The 22143-nt window shown below is 39.2% G+C and overlaps 1 pseudogene; it reads left to right on the top strand.

Annotated features, from left to right (window-relative positions):
- Nucleotides 1-624: 624 nt before the first annotated feature.
- LOC127440118 (palmitoyltransferase ZDHHC21-like) overlaps nt 625-22143 on the top strand; it is a 28594-nt pseudogene continuing 7075 nt past the window's right edge.

Genomic DNA, 22143 nt, shown 5'->3' on the forward strand with positions numbered 1-22143 from the left:
GTCAATTTTTGTGTAGGCCTAGTGTCCATAAATGAAAAACTATCCACTGTTTGTTTTATGAATTTCAGGTTGTCATGGCAAGGGCCAGTGTGCTGCTGCTGGTTTCTGTGGACTGAAGCTAAAAAAGAGGTAATCACTGATTCAAAATGCTTCATCTACCTACTTCCTTTAAATGAAAGTTCCTGTAGCACATGTATTAAGTTGCTACTAAATGCCCATATTAACATATGCAGTAAACAATTCATAACGTTATATACTTTATTCCACATTCACTAGCATAGCATATTCATTTGACTATATGAGATGGTATTTATACACTGATGCTTTTTTAAAAAATATAATTTTATTTGAATGTTTTTTTGTGTGTAAACTGTATTTTCTACATTACAACAAGTTTCACTTAAGTCATTGTTCTCTTTGCGCCTACACTACAAGAATTTCCACTGACTGTTATTTTGAAGTGAATGCAGTGAATTTGTAAGGACATTATACAGGCTGGTTGATTTTTTTCATTTCATAATTTGGCCTCAAATGAATCAGTATGTTTCATATTAAACTGTACTTTTGTCTTGAATTGATCTGAAGTCTGTGATCAGGAGCTGCTCCAGATTTCCTGGAAAGAAGATGCTGCGACTGCATTTTGTGGTGGACTCCATGGGCTGGTTCTGCATAAGCACAGTGCTGTTCATCTAGCTCTGTAATACCCTCCTCATTCCCAAGCTAGTGCTGTTGCCACATTACACAGAGGGACATATACCTGCTGCACTAGTGGTCTGTAAGTTACTTTGCAAAAGAAGCACTCTGATGCACTCACATTCTGCTGATAACAGCTCATATCACATGTTTGTAATAAATTATGAGTAGTTTCATTGAAAACTTGTTTGTGCAGTATATGAGGAGAGCATCAAATGAGTCAGTTAAAACCTGAGTTCCTCGTAGATTAGAACAATACAATGAGATAATGGGGTCACGTTTAACACGACAGGTTCTTAACAACATGTTTGTTTACACTCGCTCACCAACTATTGAGAGTTAATTGCAAACACTCATTGAGCAATAACAGTATCTCTCCACATCTGTTGGTATTATATCGGTTATAATTGTAGTGAGTTGGATATGTGTTTAAAAGGATAGAAATTAAATCCTAGGAATTAAAGGAAGATTCTTGTAATTATTTACTGCATTACTTACCCTCATGTCGTTCCAAACAAATTACTTTATTTCTTCTGCTGAACTCAAAAGGATAAATATTTAAAGAATGTCCTGAGAGCTGATTTCCGCACAATACCAATGGATAGTACTTCACGTAAAATCTTAATAAAGCACCCAAATGTGTCAAAAAACTTGTGCGTCATATTCCAAGTCTTCTGAAGGAAAACAATTACTTTGTATGATGAAGAGACTGAAATTTAAGTTGTCATTAACTCTCAAATCAATCAAATTAAATCATTAATAAACTGTAAATCAAATATGGTGACACATCAATAACATCAAATCACATTGGTTCTTGTGCATCAAACATGACCAAACATCATGACGCCATGGCTTAAGAATCAATGAGGTTTGATGTTATTCATGTCACCGTATTGGATTTATTAATAATGTTGGTTTGATTTGAGAGTGAATAGCAATTGAATTTTCGGTCTGCACAAAGTGATTACATTAAAAATCTGGGATTCAAAATCTAATTTAAAAATGAAAATTCTCTCATCATTTACTCTCCCTAATGCCATCCCAGAATTTCTTTCTTTCTTTCTTTGTTCTGCATAACACATATAAAGACTTTTTGAAGAATATTTCAGCTCTGTAGGTCCATGCAATGCAAGGTGAATGGGTGCCAAAATCTTGAAGCTCCAAAAAGGACATATTGCCATCATAAAAGTAATCCATACAACTCCAGTGGATTAAAAATGTTTTCTGAAGCAAAACACTAGGTGTGTATAAGAAAAAGATAAATATTTAAAGCTTTTTTATTTATAGAATTTCGCTAAAATTCTGCCCAGCTGTGGTATGCATGGTCACGAGAGGTGAATACACTCTTCGAGAACTGAAGTGTAAAATACAGAAGCGCTGTGTTGTTTACAACTGAGGAGGTGACGTGTTATACAGAAGCAGAATTGGTTTTGCTATAGATTTGTATCTGTTCCTTTTTCAAGATGGTGCTTGCATGTGCTTATCCAGGATGCCTCAACCTACTGAAAAAAGCATTACATTACATCCGCGTGTATCATCGCAAGAGGAAAGACCAACTTTTCACAGATTCCTTATCATTGATCTCGAGCAACTGAAGCTATGGCTGCTTGCTGTTCACTGGGATATCAAAATACCCACTGAGTCACTCAAAATGTTGAGGGTGTGCATTGAACATTTTCCCCTGCCGATTTCAGACCAGCCAAGGAATCTGATGATATTGACATGCCAACGCGCTTGCATCTCGCGAGAGGCAGTTTGAACTCATGACCCTCATGACCGTTCATACCATACCTGGCCGGGAGCAAACATTTTTAGAATATTTTTTAAATATTGATCTATTTCTTACACACACCTAGCGTTTCGCTTCAGAAGACATGGATTAAACCACTGGAGTCATATGGATTACTTTTATGATGCCTTTATGTGATTTTTGGAGCTTCAAGATTTTGGGACCCATTCACTTGCATTGTATGGTTCTACAGAAATGAAATATTCTTCTAAAAATCTTAATTTGTGTTCTGCAGAAGAAAGTCATACACATCTGGGATGGCATGATGGTGAGTAAATGATGAGAGAATTTTCATTTTTTAAAAGTATAAAATATTTATAAACCTTTTTCTTAATTAAAAAAAGAAACATAATGATGGAAAATTAATTTGAAATATTTAAGATTCAGCACTGATTCTAGGGTTGTTTCTGTTTCACTGGGACGATATGGTTATCTCGCGATTCAGTTAGATGTACGATATGAGGTTCACGATTCGATATAATCTCAATTCGATATAATAACAGTTTAATGACAAAGTATGACAGAAAATTGTTTATTTTTGGAAAAATGTTTTTGCAAAATGCACATTATAATTTCTCATCAAAATAAAATTATTTAATACACAATATAAATAATATTTATAATAATGATATGAGCCGTCCATTTTTTAAATAATGTGTACAATTTGCAAGTAACAACACTGAGTTAAAATGGTACTGTCACTTCAATGTGCATCTCACAGACTTGCACGGGTGTTGCAGTTCATTTATTAATAAAAGAGAAGTCTCGTTTTTTTTCAGCACAACCGTGCTATTAATATTTCTTGACTTTTTTATCTGACAGTAAAGAACAGAAGTGATATTAAAAGACAAATTTTTCAATGAAAGTGGAGTGCGTGATCTCATCTTTGTTGGACACACATTATACAGAAACATTTTTCTGTTTTAATCTCAAACACTTTTAAACAAATCAAGGCAATTTTCCAGGTATTCCAGTACTTAAATTTCTAAAAGCTTAACCCTGTAAACAGTGTAGAAAATAAGCACAGTAAAGATAAAATCAAACGATAAAGAGATTATGATGTTTGATGGGTCATTTCATTTATGATCACATGGAAAAATTGCAAATTCTAAATGTCTAAATATTGAGCTTTGCCTCAATATGGTTCGGCATTTTTTTTTTTTTTTTTTTTTTTGGTTTGTGATATATATTCGATTTATCTATTTATTTACCCATCCCTACAATAAAGCAAATATTTAACATTACCTATATATTCACTTATTTCAATGAAAGATCAGATTTTCTTGCTTCCGGTGAAGCACACAAGAAGCTTTTTGGAACAATCTCGAATCATGCTGGATGAACATGAATCTTTAGGTTTTGCACTAACTTGTGGAGATCATGCCAGCTTGACATACCAATTCTAAGAAATTCAGAATTCCATGTTTACTTTTCAATTCAACTTTTACTGTAATTTTACGCTGATAATAGAAAAATACAAAAGCATTTTCAAAAGCAGTGGTCTCAGACTTTTAGATCCCACTTTATATAACATTCCTCTCCTTGTCTCTGTCTCTCTCTAGGTTACTATCTAGCATCACTGCTGTGTTTCTCAGCATTGCTCAGGGCTTCCACTGCTGATCCCGGAAAACTTGCTAATATATATATATATATATATATATATATATATATATATATATATATATATATATATATATATATATATATATTTTGTCTTATTGTGTATTCTATATATACTTTATTTTATATTCAATTTTCTTTTTTATTCTATTTTTATTTATTCTATTTATTATTATTCTTTTTTTATTATCGATGATGCAATCGATGATAAAAGGAGCTTTTATCCGCAGTTCATATTCTTTGTTGTTCTTTTAGTGTTCAGCATCCTGCTCTTGTAAATATTTTGTTTGTTGCCTTTCTTTTTTGCCTTAATCATTCACTCTATTTGCCTTCCTGCATATCTGTACTCTAAATAAGACGATGATAAAAATGAGAGTCATTGTTTTTATTTGCCACTAGATGGCGATGAAGACCTTTTTTCATTACTTGGAAACAAAAACTAACCCTTGTGCTTCCAAAACTGATGGATTGTGAGGACCTTGTTACTGACTTTGTCTTTTTGTTTCAGAGAGAGACAGTTGGGAACTGTGCAATAAATGTAACATGATGAGGCCAAAGAGGTCACGCCACTGTAGCCGCTGTGACCACTGTGTCTGTCGTATGGACCACCACTGTCCCTGGTAAAATTTCACATTCTGAAAGTCAGTATCACCACCATCAATTGGTTAAGAGTCTTGATAGAAAAAAAAAAAGCAAAAAAAAAACAACAAATTTGGTAACACTTTACAATACAGTTCTATTCATTAACATTAGTTAATGCATTTGGTGTCATGACAATAATGAACAATAATGTTTTTACAGCATTTATTAATCTTGGTTAATTTTAAATGATCAAAATTCTATTGTTGATCGTTTTTTTTTTTTTTTTAGTTCATTTATCATTAACTGATGTTATTCCACAGCTCTCTGGAATATCCTGTTCTGATTGGTCAATCTCATGATTGATCTAGCTGTCTGATATTATAAAGTGATTTCAGACCGGTCATTTGGGTATTGCAAGTCATCTTTACTACTACTTGTATCACTTTGCGATTAATGACCGGCTCACTGTACATTAGGCCTTACTTAACGTGTACAACTTATAATGTAAAAAAACGTATTAGTATATGTAAAAATGTACATTTACCAGGATTACTGATTGCTGTAAAAGTATTGTTCATTATTTCATGTAAACTGTTGAGTTAACTAATGTTAACAAATAAAACCTGATTGTAAAGTGTTACCACAAATGTAATCATTATATAATTATGTAATATTTTCCTTTTGTTTATATATTCATTATATCATTATGATTTTATTATATATTTTAACAAAATAGTTTTTATCTGTTAACAGTAACGTAGTGCTTAGGCTTATTATGTCTATGTGAGACAGGCTCAGATGTTTATGACGTCTTAGGATACAAACTGAAATGGGGCCTGTTGACCTAAGGTCACAAAGCAACCTTAAAAGACCCCGTACCCCAGACAGATTTACATTCCTGCTGGGTTTTGTATGGAGGAAGTTTAATGAGGTCTCTGTAGAGAGGTAAAACAGAGGGAGAGGCGATATCGAGTGACCAGAGAAGCCCGTGTTAAGTCCAGCCTTACACTACAGCTGAAGAAGGCTGCTGTCTGTCTGGATTCAGCAAATCGTGACTCCCTGTCATCGCCTGTAATGGCAGAGAGAAAAAAATGTGGCCATATCATTTTCCGATTTGTTTGAATAACACTTCAACTTGGCCTCCTCTCTCTCTCTCTTTAGGCCTTCTCTCTCTCTCTTCCCCTCTCTCACATATTCCTTTTTCTAGTGCTTCCTTTGGTGTGACTTGTCTTAATGTAAGAGAATAACATTAGTGTTGTACTGAAACAGCAATATATATATACACACATTCTTTGACTGTATTATTGTTTTTGTGATGTTATTAATGTTTTTATGACTGTATGATCTTATCCTGATGCTGTTTAAAAGGTGAAGTGAACAAAAAAATTCTGTGTACTACCATGGTTTTTGGACGTGTACCGCACCAGTGGGCCTTTTCTCTCTATGTTTTCTCTCCACAGAGTATTCAGTTATTCGGCTGGGGCCATTTTAACACTCAATATATGCGCCGGCGACCGGGACAGAGAGGGCTCTGTTGAAGGGAGACGCATGTCTGCCGACAGGGAGACCGTACTGCGGAAAATACGTCACAGGGGGTTACCGGAGTAACCGGCACCTGTGGAGCACCTACCTCAGTAAGGGCATATTAGCACATGTAATGGTTCTGACTGTGAATTCCTCCGCTGAATTCGCAAGCCACAGGGCTAGGGAGGAAGGACATCCAGGGTTCATGGGTTCATTAACTCGCATGGGAAAAGAAGCGCACATCTTTGCCTTTATGGAGGGGAAAGGTGCTAAACGCAAGTGATACACCTGGCCAGCTGTCCGTATTCCCGAACTTACCTGTTTGTACGGGAGGAAACTGGCTCAACCCGGAGATTGTAAAATCTCGCAAAGGTATTGGGTGTTGCCCAGCCTGCTGCCCTGCAGATGTCTGCTAGAGAGGTGCCATGTGCCAGTGCCCACGAGGATGCCAGGCTCCTTGTGGAGTGTGCTCGTATTCCAGAAGGGGCGGGCACGGCTTGGGCCTGGTATGCCATAGTGATGGCATCCACGATCCAGTGGGAAAGCCTCTGTTTGGATACAGCGTTCCCTTTCTGCTGTCCGCCAAAGCAGGCAAAGAGCTGCTCAGAGCGTCTAAAGCTCTGCGTGCAATCCAAGTAGATGCGCAAATACGCACCGGACACAGCAATGACAGGGCTGGGTCCGCCTCCTCCGGGTTCATCACCTGATCCCTGAAGGGTGTTGTGGGAACCTTGGGCACATAGCCCGGCCGGGGTCTCAGGATTACGTGAGAGTCACCCAGACCGAATCCAGGCAGGAATCGCTGACAGAGAACACTTGCAGGTCCCCAACCCTCTTGATGGAGGTGAGCGCAATCAGGAGGGCCGTCTTCAGGAAGAGGGCTTTCAACTCAACTGACTCTAGTGGCTCAAAGGGGGCTCCGCGAAGGCCCAGGAGGACCATGGAGAGATCCCATGAGGGGAACAGGCGTGGCCTAGGAAGATTCAGCCTCCGGGCACCTCTCAGGAACCTGATGATCAGGTCAGGCTTCCCTAAGGACTTACCGTCCACCGTATCGTGGTGTGCCACTATGGCGGCCACATACACCTTCAAGGTGGAGGGGGACAGCTGTTCCTCCAGCCTCTCCTGCAGGAAGGAAAGCACTGACCTGACTGTGCATCTCTGAGGGTCTTCAGCTCGGGAAGAACACCAATTCGTGAACTGACACCTCTTCAGGGTATAAAGCTGCCTCGTGGAGGGAGCTCTGGCCTGAGTGATCATGTCTACCACTGCTGGTGGTAGGCCACTTAGGTCTTCCACGTCCTATCCACGAGCCAGATGTGGAGGTTCCAGAGGTCTGGGCACGGGTGCCAGATGGTGCCCCGTCCCTGAGAAAGAAGGTCCTTCCTCAGGGGAATTCGCTAGGGAGGGGCTGTCGCGAGGAATGTGAGGTCTGAGAACCAAGTCTGGGTGGGCCAATACGGGGCCACGAGGGTGACCTGCTCCTTGTCCTCCCTGACCTTGCACAGGGTCTGTGCAAGTAGGCTCAATGGGGGGAATGCATACTTGCGCAGCCCCCGGGGTCAGCTGTGTGCCAGCGCGTCTGGGCCAAGGGGGGCCCCCATCGGAGAATACCAGAGAGGGCAGTGGGAGGCAGGCAAAAAATCAGCTGGACCACCTGGGGGTGTAGTCTCCACTCTCCCCTGAGCGTCACCTGCCATGACAGCGCATCCGCTGTGGCGTTGAGGTTGCCCGGGATGTGACTGGCCTGCAGCGACCTCCAAGTTCGCGGCGTCTAAGTCGCAGGTGCTCAGTGCCCAGTTGCCATGATAACAGTGGTCGTAAAGACTGGCTATGTGACCCAGGGAGTGAGGAAACTGCTCTTTTGAGAATGTGGGTACCACAGCCCGTTCAGGGTGTGGTGAACATAAAAGAAAAGGAAACCAAGGATTTACCTCCCGGCCCTCCACCGGGGGATGGAGTGGTCTGGATACCAGCTCCGGGTTTGCAGCAGACATCTCGCTCCTTGGGTCGTCCGTCTCAGGGGTGCTTAGGAGCCATCTGGGTCCTCGTGCTGGCCCATGAGGCGGAGGCTTCAGCTTCCTGTGGGGGGCTGTATGCTGGGACCGAGAATCCTTCATCTCGACCAGATTCAGCCACAGGTGGCGTTCCTGGACCATGAGGGTGGACATCGCCTGCCCGAGTGCTCGTGCTGTGACCTTCGTCGCCCGGAGGGCGAGGTCAGTCGCTGAGCGCAGCTCCTGTATCACATCAGGATCAGGGCTACCCACATGCAGTCCTTGAGTGCCTTGGCCTGGTATACTTGCAGGAGGGCCATGGCATGCAGGGCAGAGGTGGCCTGACCAGTGGCATTGTAGGCTTTGGCCGTCAGAGACGGCGTCGTCCTACAGGCCTTGGAAGGGAGTGCCAGGCGATCCCGCCAAGCGGCTGTGCTTTGCGGGCACAGGTGCACCGCAACCGCCTTATCCACCTGAGGGACCTCCGTATACCCGTGGGCTGCCCCGCCATCGAGGGTAGTGAGAGCGGACGAGATGGGAGGTCGGTTTTGGGCAGAAAAAGGTGCCCTCCACAACTTCGTCAGCTCGTCGTGCACTTCCGGGAAGAAAGGGGGGAAGTGGGGGGGGGGGTGTGGCTCAGGGGAGCCACTCCAACCTGACACATGCGGCAGCCCAGGCAAGCATGACGGTCATCTCGCCGTCAGCCTCAGGCCGGGCGGGCAGACCCGAAGGTGGCAGCCCAGTCGAGTCCTCTGCGTCTGACATCACCAGTACGCTCTCCGATGCAGCGATTGGGCACTCATCCCACTCCGGAGCTCTGAAAGGGACACTAAGCTGGCCCTGGGGCGAGCTGGTCTCCTCTCAGAACTCGTCGGGGGCAAATGAGCGTGCTGGGGAATGGGAGGTCCGTGGGGATTTACCCGGTGGAGCCGCGCCCACTGAAGCCCCAAAATTGCCTCCAGCCATTTGTACCCAGAGGTAAAAGGGAGGCGCAGGGGGGCTAGAGTGGCTTTCTCCCGGAAGAAGGAAAGCCGCGACCGCAACGTTGCCATGGTCATATTCTCGCAATGAGAACATGAACCATCCACGAACGCTGCCTTAGTGTGATCACTGCCCAGACACGTGAGGCAGCGCCCATGGCCGTTGGAAGCGGAGAGATAGCGACCGCATCCAGGAATCACACAAAGACGGAAAGGCATCTTTATAAAAACAAGTCTTTAAAAAGGCGTTCAACGTCAATGTGTGTGCTCTAATAGAGAAAATATACTCTTTAGCAGGAATATACACTCTTTTAGCACTGTCGAAGCGCCCAGGGGTGAAATCTGCACTCGTCGTGCAGAAGGAGAGAAAGCTGCTGGAAATGTGCCATATATCCAACAGCATACGCTTCTTAAGAGGTGAATGGAACAGCAGTAGTATTCAGCTCGCTGATACTACAACCGCTCGGCTCCGAAGAAAAATCTGAATGAGTGGTTGCGAGCCAGCTCCTCTTATACCCGTATGTCCGGGGGAGTGGCATGCAAATTCCACTCGCCAATTCTCATTGGCCTTTTCTCAAAGATCTGAGGTGTTCGGGACTCTCAAGAGCGACCCCTAGTGTCACTACATCGACACAACGTTGAGTGAGTGACAGAAGGGGAACCATGGTTCATGGATTTCAGTACCATGAGATATATCAAAGTGCTATGGTTTTACAATTTTAACCATTATTATACTATAGTACCACCACTATACTTTTTTGTTAGGTAGGAGAAAGTATTTTAACATCCAAAGAAATTGCACACTTCATCTTAAATATTTGTTCAGTTCATATTTATCCATCAATAACTATAAGTTCTGTTAGTTTCTTTTAGTTCATGTATTCCAATACATTTACAGTTCAAGGCAGAAGTTTACATACACTTAGGTTGAAGTCATTAAAACTCATTTTTTAACCACTCCACAGATTTAATATTAGCAAACTATAGTTTTGGCAAGTTGTTTAGAACATCTACTTTGTGCATTACACGATAATTTTTCCAGCAATTGTTTACAGACAGATTGTTTCACTTTTAATTGAGTATATCACAATTCCAGTGGGTCAGAAGTTTACATACACCAAGTTAACTGTGCCTTTAAGCAGCTTGGAAAATTCCAATTCAAGACAATTGGCCAATTAGCTTCTGATAGGAGGTATACTGAATTGGAGGTGTACCTGTGGATGTATTTTAAGGCCTACCTTCAAATGCAGTGCCTCTTTGCTTGACATCATGGGAAAATAAAAGAAATAAGCCAAGACCTCAGAAAAAAAAAAACTGTGGACCTCCAAAAGTCTGGTTCATCCTTGGGAGCAATTTCCAAATGCCTGAAGGTACCACGTTCATCTGTACAAACAATAGTATGCAAGTATAAACACCATGGGACCACGCAGCGATCATAACGCTCAGGAAGGAGACGCATTCTGTCTCCTAGAGATGAATGTAGTTTGGTGTGAAAAGTGCAAATCAATAACAGCAAAGGACCTTGTGAAGATGCTGGAGGAAACAGGTAGACAAGTATATATATCCACAGTAAAACGAGTCCTATATCGAAATAACCTTAAAGGCTGCTCAGCAAGGAAGAAGCCACTGCTCCAAAACCACCATAAAAAAGACAGACAACAGTTTACAAGTGCACATGGGGACAAAGATTGTACTTTTTGGGGAAATGTCCTCTGGTCTGATGAAACAAAAACTGAACTGTTTGGCCATAATGACCATCGTTATGTTTGGAGGAAAAAGGGTGAGGCTTGAAAGCCAAAGAACACCATCCCAACTGTGAAGCATGGGGGTGGCGGCATCATGTTGTGGGGATGCTTTGCTGCAGGAGGGACTGGTGCTCTTCACAAAATAGATGGCATAACGAGGAAGGAAAATTATGTGGATATATTGAAGCAACATCTCAAGACATCAGCCAGGAAGTTAAAGCTCGTCGCAAATGGGTCTTTCAAATGGACAATGACCCAAAGCATACCTCCAAAGCTGTGGCAAAATGGCATAAGGACAACAAAGTCAAGGTATTGGAGTCGCCATCACAAAGGCCCAACCTCAATCCGATAGAAGATTTGTGGGCAGAACTGAGAAAGTGTGTGCGAGCAAGGAAGCCTACAAAACTGACTCAGTTACACCAGTTCTGTCTGTAGGAATGGGCCAGCATTTATTGTGAGAAGTTTGTGGAAGGCTACCCAAAATGTTTGACCCAAGTTAAACAATTTAAAGGCAATGCTACCAAATACTAACAAAGTGTATGTAAACTTCTGACCCACTGGGAATGTGATGAAAGAAATAAAAGCTGAACTAAATAATTCTCTCTACTATTATTCTGATATTTCACATTCTTAAAATTCTAAAAATAAAGACATGGAATATTTTCTACAATTAAATGTCTGGAATTGTGAAAAACTGAGCTTAAATGTATTTGGCTAAGGTGTATGTAAACTTCTGACTTCAACTGTATACACATTTATGTAATTCTCATTGTTGCTAATTGAAAATGCCTGAAGATTTTCCACTCTATCCCTCCTTCTGTTTCTACGTCTGCAGGATTAATAACTGTGTTGGAGAGGATAACCACTGGCTCTTTCTGCAGCTGTGTTTTTACACTCAGGTTCTGAGTCTTTACACCCTGGTGCTGGACTTCTGCCAGTACTACTACTTCCAACCTCTGTTCTCTGTGCACCTGGTAAGGCCAGCTTACATTCACACACCTCCATACTGTCCCAAGTGCTTTAAGTCACTGTACATTTCATAGGTTTAAATAATTTAATGACTTTAACATTTTTAAGTTTTAAAGTAAAGTTGTACCACTGGAGCTGTTGTGTCATCATACTTCTTGATTTAGGTGGACCCTCTATATTTCCTTCAAAATCCAGTGTGCACAATGTTTCAGGCTGCATGATACACAATACATATGGCCAGTAATTTTGTAAAATACTATAAAAAAAATCTCACAAACAAGCAATCGAGTTGCAAAATTTTAAAAAGGCCCCCTTTTTCCCTTTATTGTATTTTAAGTATTTGCTCAACACACTCTCTCCCTTTAAAAGCTGATTTCATGTTACTGTTACATTGCAAATTAAAAATCACTAAATAGTTTTTTATTTTTTGTAAGAAATTTATAACTCTGACTTTATAACCCTCCAATTACATGTTTACCTGGGAAAACTATGGATATGTTCAGAAAATAATACTAGAATATTGTACAACATACTGTTTTGTGCCTGCCTTCAATCTAAAACAATGTTGTGAAATAGTTTAAACGTTTAAAACAGTAGTAGGCTTTGTCAATTGTCATGTGGCCTCACCCTGTTGCAATTTGTTTTTCTGTTATTAGCGGAGTATAGTTATCTTCTCAGAAAAAAATACACGTTTTAAATTCATGTTAAATGTCTTACTTTTTTGCTGTCTGATTAAATGAGTTAAATATTATGATATTATTTCCATTATTGATATTATTTCCAGTTAATTTGGCACATTGTAAATGGAAGATGTAGTCAGGAGCATTGTGGGAAATAGTACCCAAGGGAGTATGCTCTGTTGTACACTACTGCAAATTTTGACCAATGTAGACATCCAGGTAATATACACAAACAGAAAACATGCATGCGTATCACAGTATACATACTATGTACTGCAGAAACAGTACATGGAGTAAATATGGAATATTCACAATGGAGGCAGATTATCATCACTGGATTTGCTCTTAACTGCTGGTGGCATTAGCATTACTGCTAAGTATGTAATAAGCTATCACCATATTCTACTTAGAATAAGAGAAACTGAACTTCACACCAGGGGCTGGATTCACGAAATGTTCTTAGGAAGAACATTTTTCTTTACAATTTTCTTCTTAATTTTTTCTTTTTCTTAAAGCAGAAGTATGTAACTTTTTCTGTGTAAAAATACCTTCTCCTATCCCCGCTTAATATGCAGAGACAACTACAAGTAAGCCATTCACAGGTATATTTTGTCTGAAACTGGAAGCACTGTCTGTCTTTGGCACATTGAAAATTGCTGTTTGATTTGGGTGAACTGCTGGTGTGAGTTGGGGGCGGGACTATCTCTTTGTTTGACCAAAGGCTGACTGGGGGCATATTTAGAAAAACTTTTCTGAAATCATTGTTTATTTTGGCAATTCCGTTTGGTTGCGCTAGTGGCGCAGAAATGACATACTTCAGCTTTAAACAAATTCAAATTCTCGAAATAATTTTTTTTTTCTTAGAAGTCGTATTAAATAACTAAAGTTACATTTAGGATAACCTTGAATCCCAAATGGTAAGATGTTTAAAGGATTTACTGGGTTGTTTCAAATGTGGCATGATTTCTCATGTTGAGTCGGAAGTCGCGATGGTCTGTTTATGTAGACATGTCATTTAGACTTTAGATTTTGTTTTGTGATTTTAGTTTTGTGTTATATGTTATTTTTATTTTCAGCTTTCAAACCATGTTATCACGAAATTCAAACAATAAATGTTGTTTTGAAGCTTCTTAATCTGGTGACGTGACCAATCATGCTAGTTAATTCCAACGGATGCCTTGATAGCGCTTTCTCTCCACGACCGAGAGTCCATAGAAGCAAAAGTATATCATTAGAAAGCTGAGACTGTCCTTTTTTACTTTAGTGCATAAAACTATGTTGGTTAATGTTGTTAAATTAACACATCATGCACTTTAAATAAAAAAAAAGGAATGTGAGATATTTGCTACTTAAAAAGAAAAGAAAAGAAAAGGTTAATAGTACATAGATACATTTATTGTTACGTTTTACCAGTGTTGAAGTATTTAATTTGTTGTATTGGACAAGGCAACTTCATGAGCAGACTAGTATACAGTAATCAGACAATGTCAAGGCTGGTCATTACTCTCAAAGGAATATTCTGGGATCGATACAAGTTAAGCTCAAATCGACAGCATTTATGGCATAATGTTGATTACCACAAAAAATTATTCTGACCCCTACTTTTCTTTAAAAAAAGCGTTTTAGAGGGTTTAAACGCAGAAATTTGAAGCTTATAATTTTATAAAAGCTCTTACATTAATTCTTCTCTTAAAACACATGTATTATTTAAACTGTAAAGTTGTTTAAATTGTCATTTTAGGGTTTGTTGACATTACATCATCATGACAACAAAGTTGTAAAATTGGCTATAACTTTACACTAAAAAGGTTAGTGAGCAATTTTATCCCACTAAAATAATGTTTACATGCATTTTGTTTATGTCTTGTGGCTACTTTTGAAACTGTATTTTAACCTTTATAAATTGGCCCTCATTAACTTCCATTTTAAGTGCCTCACTGTAACCCAGATTTGTGCTTTTTTTTTTATTTTTTATTTTATTTTTTTTAAAGAAAAGGATTGGCATGTCAAAATGAATTTTTGTGCTAATCAACATTATGCCGCAAATGCTGTTGATTTGAGCTTAACTTGTATTGATCCCAGAATATTCCTTTAAGGAAAAAATATAGATGTTCTTTAAAAACATATTTGAAAACTTAAGAATTTTTTAAGAATTGCACTTAGGAATTGAACATTTATATGAACTATAATTTATCCTAAGGTTTTTTTTTTTTTTATTTATTTTTTTTTTTTGACAAACATTTTCGTGAATCCGGCCCCTGGTGTTTTTGTGTGCTATAATCAGTTGTGCTGGTGTTTAAAGCCTCAGCTCACCTGTAAATACCAAATTCCAAAATGTTGAACCTTTTCTGTGTATTATTGCTAGCATAATAAAATCCAGCACATAAAAAGCTTTTGATATGTGATTTGTTTTCCATTGAGTAATGTTAGGAAATTTTTTTTTTCTTCACCACCAGCTCTTATCTGGGGTGTTACATTTTCTTCCAAAACGTTTATATTCACGGCAGCATAATTCTAACCCACAACCTGAATGCACTTCCTTCACAATAACACTAGAACAGCTGAGCCATCATGACAACAGCAGACTGCCTGCAAATAAAAGCCCATAACGCTCAATTTCCTGTTGTTGTTTGTTCTTTGAAGCATTATGTGCAAGTAAACAGATGCCGCTGAGAAGTTAGAGATGGTGTAAATGTGCGCTGGAACAGCTGTATTAGAGAGATAGTGGTGTTATCTCATGGAAAAGCTTAACTTTCCACACCAGGCAAAATATTGTGGATTTTGTCTATTTGTGTGTTTTTATGCGTTTTTGTTTTTCCTTTTCTTTTTCTTTTTTTTTTTTTTTTAATCGTCACAGAAAGCCTAATACACAGAGAACCAACATAGTGTCACATCACTTTTCATAGCTTCCTTTTGTGAAATGCGAAAAGTGTGTGTGTGTGTGTGTGTGTGTGTGTGTGTGTGTGTGTGTGTGTAGCAGAACAATTTTACATGGGAATTTGCTGATTCGGCTGTGAGATTTTGGATCACATGTGTTTAATGTTTCTCTGTCAGGAAGAGTTTGCTGTACGTCATGAGTTAGCTCTGCTCTGTGCGTCGTTTCATGGGGCTGACCATGTTTGGTGGAAAGAGCGGCCTTTTCAACACACAGCTCAAAGGAATCCTCACAGTGAGTCTCTCTCTTTCTTTCACTAAGGGATGAGTTTGATAAATGAGTTTGAAAATCCAGCAGGTTTAACTTAACTGGCCATGGAAATCATTGTATTGATTAGCTATAAATACAGCGCTTGCAGGGCAGCACATTTTTCTTATCCAGTTTTCTGCTATTAATTGAGCTTTAGTGTATAGACTATATTCTAATTATTTTTTGTTGATAATTTCAGTCTTTGGTGGACTTGTTGATGACCGCAAAATATTTCATTATTTCACACATTTTACACTTATTTAGTTGACTCATTGTAACCACTAATAGTTCTAAACATAAATAACTAATATTGGCATTATATTCATTCATTTTCTTTTATAGCATTATTTCATGTACAGCTGCTTTGAAACAACGCCTGTTGTGAAAAACGCTATACAAATAAATTTGACTTGACTTGACTCATCACTACATTAATTCACCTCTATACAGTATGTTGCAAAATGTCTAGGAACAAACAGAGAGCTCCAGGTAGCAGTGGCTGTAATAAAATATTATATTAAACAGAAATATGTGTAAACTACCTTTAACTGTTGAGGCCGCTACCATTTTGGTTCTTTTTACATGACGTCACTACTATAGGCTTGAGATCAATGCCTTTCACTCAGATAATCAGACCATTTTCCAGATGATATATACACCGATCAGCCACAACATTTAAACCACCTGCCTAATATTCTGTAGGTCCCCCTCGTGCCGCCAAAACAGCGCCAACCTGCATTTCAGAATAGCATTCTGAGATGATATTCTTCTCTCCACAATTGTACAGAGCGGTTATCCGAGTTACCGTAGACTTTGTCAGTTCTAACCAGTCTGGCCATTCTCTGTTGACCTCTCTCATCAACAAGGCATTTCCATCCGCAGAACTGCCGCTCACTGCATGTGTTTTTTTTTGTTTTATTTTCGAGATTACAGTTGAGGGTAAAAAAAATAAAAATATTAATGGTGTCACTGCGAGGCATTTACTCAAAACCCTGCATGTTACTAATTAAACGTGATGACATTTAAATGCTCCAAGAGTCTATAAAATGCAATAAAGTACAAATCCCTTCTTAAGCCTGACCCCTTATTAGATACTTTAATACTTGCCAACAACAGCACAGCTGTTATTGACTATTAACAAGTGCACAGAAATAACGATTTTGTGGAGACACCACCACATTTTTGGTATACAAAGGCATTTTAATACTAAGACATATAAACAGTGCACTGCAAGGCATAGCAGTAGTATTAATGATTAATATTTCACTAATAAAAACACTTAAGATCTGTAAAGTTTTTTATTAAAAAAGGTGAGACAATGGTAAATATGCTGCGATAGATGTTATATTGGAGTTATAAGAGAACTCAAGTTAGATTAAATGCAAAGGCAAAAATTGTGGCAAAATGGAATACATTATGAAGACAATCCATGTAAGATCAGAGAGTTTTTTTAAGGGGATGCAAGGAAGTGATGCAGCAATATTATTTACATGTTAAGAGAACCCAAAAATACCAGTTTTTTTAAGGTATTTGATGCAAATGAAACACACGTCCTCACTGCTGGTTCAGGATTTCTCGAGTTCCTTCAGCATTTAATGTCAGTGTTCAAAACAGCTTTCTGTGCTTTAGCTTCATCTGGTGAGCTGGTTTTGGTGACTGCAGCAACTCCAGACACATGATCCAAATCTCACATTTTATTGATTAGGGCATTTCATCAGCCAGCGTTGAAAAAAAAAATCACACTCACGAAAAATTGACACACTCACGACTTGGCACGAATGTTCGTTCCAGGTGAGAATGGCTCGTTAGTAATCCATTGTTTCTGTTCAAAATGTTAATCACAGTGAGAAATCATGGTGAAGATTAGTATTTGGTGTGCAAAGACCTTAAGGCTGAGTAGCCTGCCAGGAACAACTCAAGATAACTTTCTTCCATCGCGGCATCAACACATCATGTGTGATACCTGTGCCTACCTGTGACTGGCATAACCCCCTTGTGCTCTCCCAAAGCTATTATGCCAGACTACATTGAACAGAAGGCCAGCTAACAATGAAATGGAAAGCACACAAATTATGCTTCTAATTTAAATGTCGGCTAATGTTAATATATCGATGCCTCAGAAACATACAGAGAAAACAATGTGTCTATTAATAATCAATATATCGATATTTTGTGACGTTCCTTGTCACAACTTGTAATACTGAATTCTACGAAGACGTGAACGATTATAACTAGTTGTAATTACATTAATTCCGTCATGACATGAATACACCATTAGGCCGTGTCCACACCAACATGTTTTAATTAAAAAAATGCATTGATTTAGCCTCTCTTTGACATTAGAACAGCGTTTTCCTCCACCAGAACAGATCATTTTGAAAACGCACTCCATTACTCCATACTTTGGAAAACAATGTCATTAGGAAACAGAAAACTAAGTTTTCAAACGAAAATGGATTAGTGTGAATGTGGTCTTATGGTGCGTTTATGTCATGTTGGAATAACTGTAATTATGAGATTCCGACTTGTTAAAAGCATTTACGTCTTTGTGGAACTCGTAATTACAAGTTGTAAACTTGGAATTCTATGAGAGCTCCGACTTGTCAGTGAAAAACCAATTTGACAGCAGCCTAAACAGTTAAAGGTTATGAACACATACAGTGCTGTGGAAAAGTATTTGCCACCATCCTGATTTCTTCTGTTTTTGTGTATATCTCATAGTAAATTGTTTCAAAAATTCAAACAAAATCTAACAAAACATAGGTAATTTGAGTAAACACAAAATACAGTTTTTAAATGGTAATGTTATATATTGAAGCACAAAATGTATCCAATAGCAACTGGGCCTGTGTGAAAAAGTATTTGCCCCCTTAGTTACTAAATTCCCAAATCTATAAAACTGCATTCATAATGGGGTTCAGCTGGACTAGACACACCCAGGCCTGATTGCAGTAATCAAGCAGCATGAAGTTGGCTGAAAGGTCTCACCCAGTAGCACACTATGCCAAGGTCGAAAGAAATTCCAGAAATTATGAGGAAAAAGGTGATTTGAAATACATCAGTCTGGGAAGGGTTACAAAGCTATTTCAAAGACTCTAGGACTCCAAAGAACCACATTGAGAGCCATTATCTCCAAATGGAGAAAACTTGGCACAGTAGTGAACCTTCCCAGAAGTGGCTGACCTTCCAAAATTCCTCCAAAAGCACAGCGATGACTCATCCAGGAAGTCACAAAAAAGCCAAAGACAACATCCAAGGAACTGCAGGCGTCTCTCGCATCAATAAAGGTCACTGTTTATGACTCCACTATCAGAAAGACACTGGCCATAGTGACGAGGTGAAAACCACTGCTAACCCAGAATTTTACCAAAACACACCTTGATGATCCTCAAAGTTTCTGGGAGAATGTTATGTGGACTGATGAGTCGAAAGTGGATCTGTTTGGAAAACAGGGGTCCTGTTACATATGGCGTAAATCAAACACAGAATTCCACAAAAAGAACATCATACCTATACCTCAAGCATGATGGTGGTAGTGTGATGGTGTGGGAATGCTTTGCTGCTTCAGGGTCAGGGCGAATTGCAATAATTGAGGGAAACATGAATTCTGCTCTCTACCAGAAAATCCTAAAGGAGAACGTCCGGTCATCAGTCTGTAAGTTGAAGCTCAAACGCAACTGGATTATGCAGCAAGACAATGATCCAAAGCATAGGAGTAAGTCCACCTCTGAATGGCTCAAAAGAAGCTAAATTTAAGATTTGGAGTGGCCTGATCAAAGTCCTGACTTGAAACCTATTGAGATGCTGTGGCAGGACCTTAAATGGGCAGTTCGTGCTCAAACCCTACACTGTGGCTGAACTGAAGCAGTTCTGCGAAGAAGAGTGGGCCAAAATTTCCCCAACGGTTGTGAAAGTTTGGTTGCAGTTGTTGCTGCTAAAGGTGGTACAACCAGCTATAAAGTTTAAGGGGGCAGTTAGTTTTTCACATTTTTCACATCTGGATATAGATGTTGGATTTTTTTGCTTTAATGAAACATTTTAAATTGAAAACTGTATTTTGTGTTTACTCAGGTTGCCATTGTTTTATGTTATATCTCGTTTGAAGATCTAAAACAATTTAGTATGAAAAATGCACAAAAATAAAAGAAATCAAGATGGGGGCAAATACTTTTCCACAGCACTGTGTTTCTGTTTGATATGCCATTTTATTATGTCATCATTGTTACCTGGAGCACTTTCTTAGTTCTTAAACATTTTGCAAGAATATATGATGAATTAATGAATTAATGTAGTGATAAAGATTTTGTTATCAACAACAAAGCCATTTTGGCATTATGAGTGTTGCCATAGAAACTTTCCAAGGACATGAACCGCTCTGAGTAAAACCTACAAGTTGCCATCTCGTAATTATGAGAATTCTAATATGACGTGCACCATTGATGGAATGTTCTTCATTCTAAATCTAACTAACAGCATTGATTTCACTGTAATGTTTGCATACTGAATTGTGAATGCCTTGTTTCTTGCATCTGTTTGCTGCTCTGATGCTGCCTAAAACATAAGCAGTATTGTTCTACTGCCTTGACTGCACTGGTATTTCCTTAAGGAAATGCAGTCTAGTTACTTGACACCTGCTGGTTCACTGTTGTAATAATACTTTCGTCACAATTGAACCAAAGAAATAAAACATGGGAAACAAACTGGTAGAGATAATAACCACACAGCCCTGTTTAGTTGGCAGAACAAAATGGTCCATTCTTTTTCTCGACTTTTGTTATTTCCTCCAGCCTTTCTCTGTTGATTAGGATTGAAACATGGCTGTGATTGGGGGGAGTGGGATAATCACATTTGACTCTGATCCTTTAATTGATGACTTCATGTGATAGCCAGAGCAAAGAGGATTAGTAGTGACCTAATTAAATTGGGGGAAAAAAAGTGTGGCCCTTTAAAAAGAATACACCTCCCCTTAATCTCATTCTCTGGTTCCCAGTCATGTTCACTTGACCCTGTGCATCCACCATATGTTGTGGAAGAGTCTCCGTCATCTTATTATTTTTTTCTCCTGGCCAAAGAATGCATCCCTCTTTACATTCTTTCCTGTATTATTTGTGTACAAGAGCCTAGTTCTATCATCTAATTTAAAACTATTAAATTGAATCAGTTTATACTTGCATGGTCATTCTTTATGTTAACCGCACTTTAAAAGGATAGTTCACCAGAAATGCAAATTTTGACATAATTGATTCATGTTTTTTCAAAGCCCTATGACTTTCTTTCTTTTTTGGAAAAAGTATTTAGGCTGAATATTAGCCTCAGACACCATTCACTTTCATTGCATCTTTTTTCAGTCCAGTGACAGTGAATGGTACCTGATGCATACAGGCTGGGAAAAATATGAGGGTGAGTAAACTGAAGTGAACTGCCCCTTTAGTGCAAATCAAGACACTATCAATAACATGTTACCCTTGCAAATTCTGTGTTTTGTTCTTCAGGCTAAGTTGCGCAAGTCAAGTTGCACCACCATCAAACAGCATAATCAGGTTATTCTTAATTATTGCACAAGTTGCGTCAAGCCTTTCTTTTAGGTGACCTTTGACTCTAACTTATTCCTCCAGGAGACTTCCTGTGGCAGCACTAATCTAACTTGTGTTGCTAAAAGTCCATGTTAAGCTGTCTTATCTTGTGTCCTATACTACCCTTAAGCCTTTTCCTTATCCACAGGCTACCAAACGTATCAATACTTTTACACGCAAGCCGCCCCTTCACCCTACTATCCTATGTTGGCATGTGTTACAAGATTTAGTGGCTGAGAGGGTGGTTAGCCTGTAGCCCTGTGCCAGTCATTGCAATTGAGGTTGCAGACTTAAACATTGATCCCTGCTAAGCTATTTTTCTCACACATCCTCTTTGAGGCCAACTGAGTTCACCCTGAATTGTAGCCAGGCCAGATTGGAGTGGCACTGGCTGCTCTGGGCCAGAAGTGTGTCCAGTAGTGCTTTAGAATCTGACTTCACTGCTAATGCAGAGTCCTTAACCTTAAAGGGATAGTTTATCCAAAACTTAAAATTCTGTCATAATTTATTCCCCCTCATGTTGTTTCCGAACAAGCCCGTATGAACACAAAAGGAGACATTAGGCAGAATGTTAGCCTCAGTCACCATTCACTTTCATTGCTTCTTTTTTCCATACAATGAATGGTGAATGGTGCACATACAGTAAATGGTGACTAAGTCTAACATTCTGCCTAATATCTCCTTTTGTGTTCCATGGAAGAATAAATTAATATGGGTTTGGTAAATGATGAGAGAATTTTCATTTTTGGGTGAACTATCCCTTTAACAATTTAAGTCATCTCATGACGTCTGGGATGGCACCCTTTT

Source organism: Myxocyprinus asiaticus, chromosome 1 (genome assembly GCF_019703515.2).
Source record: "Myxocyprinus asiaticus isolate MX2 ecotype Aquarium Trade chromosome 1, UBuf_Myxa_2, whole genome shotgun sequence".
NCBI lineage: Eukaryota > Metazoa > Chordata > Actinopteri > Cypriniformes > Catostomidae > Myxocyprinus > Myxocyprinus asiaticus.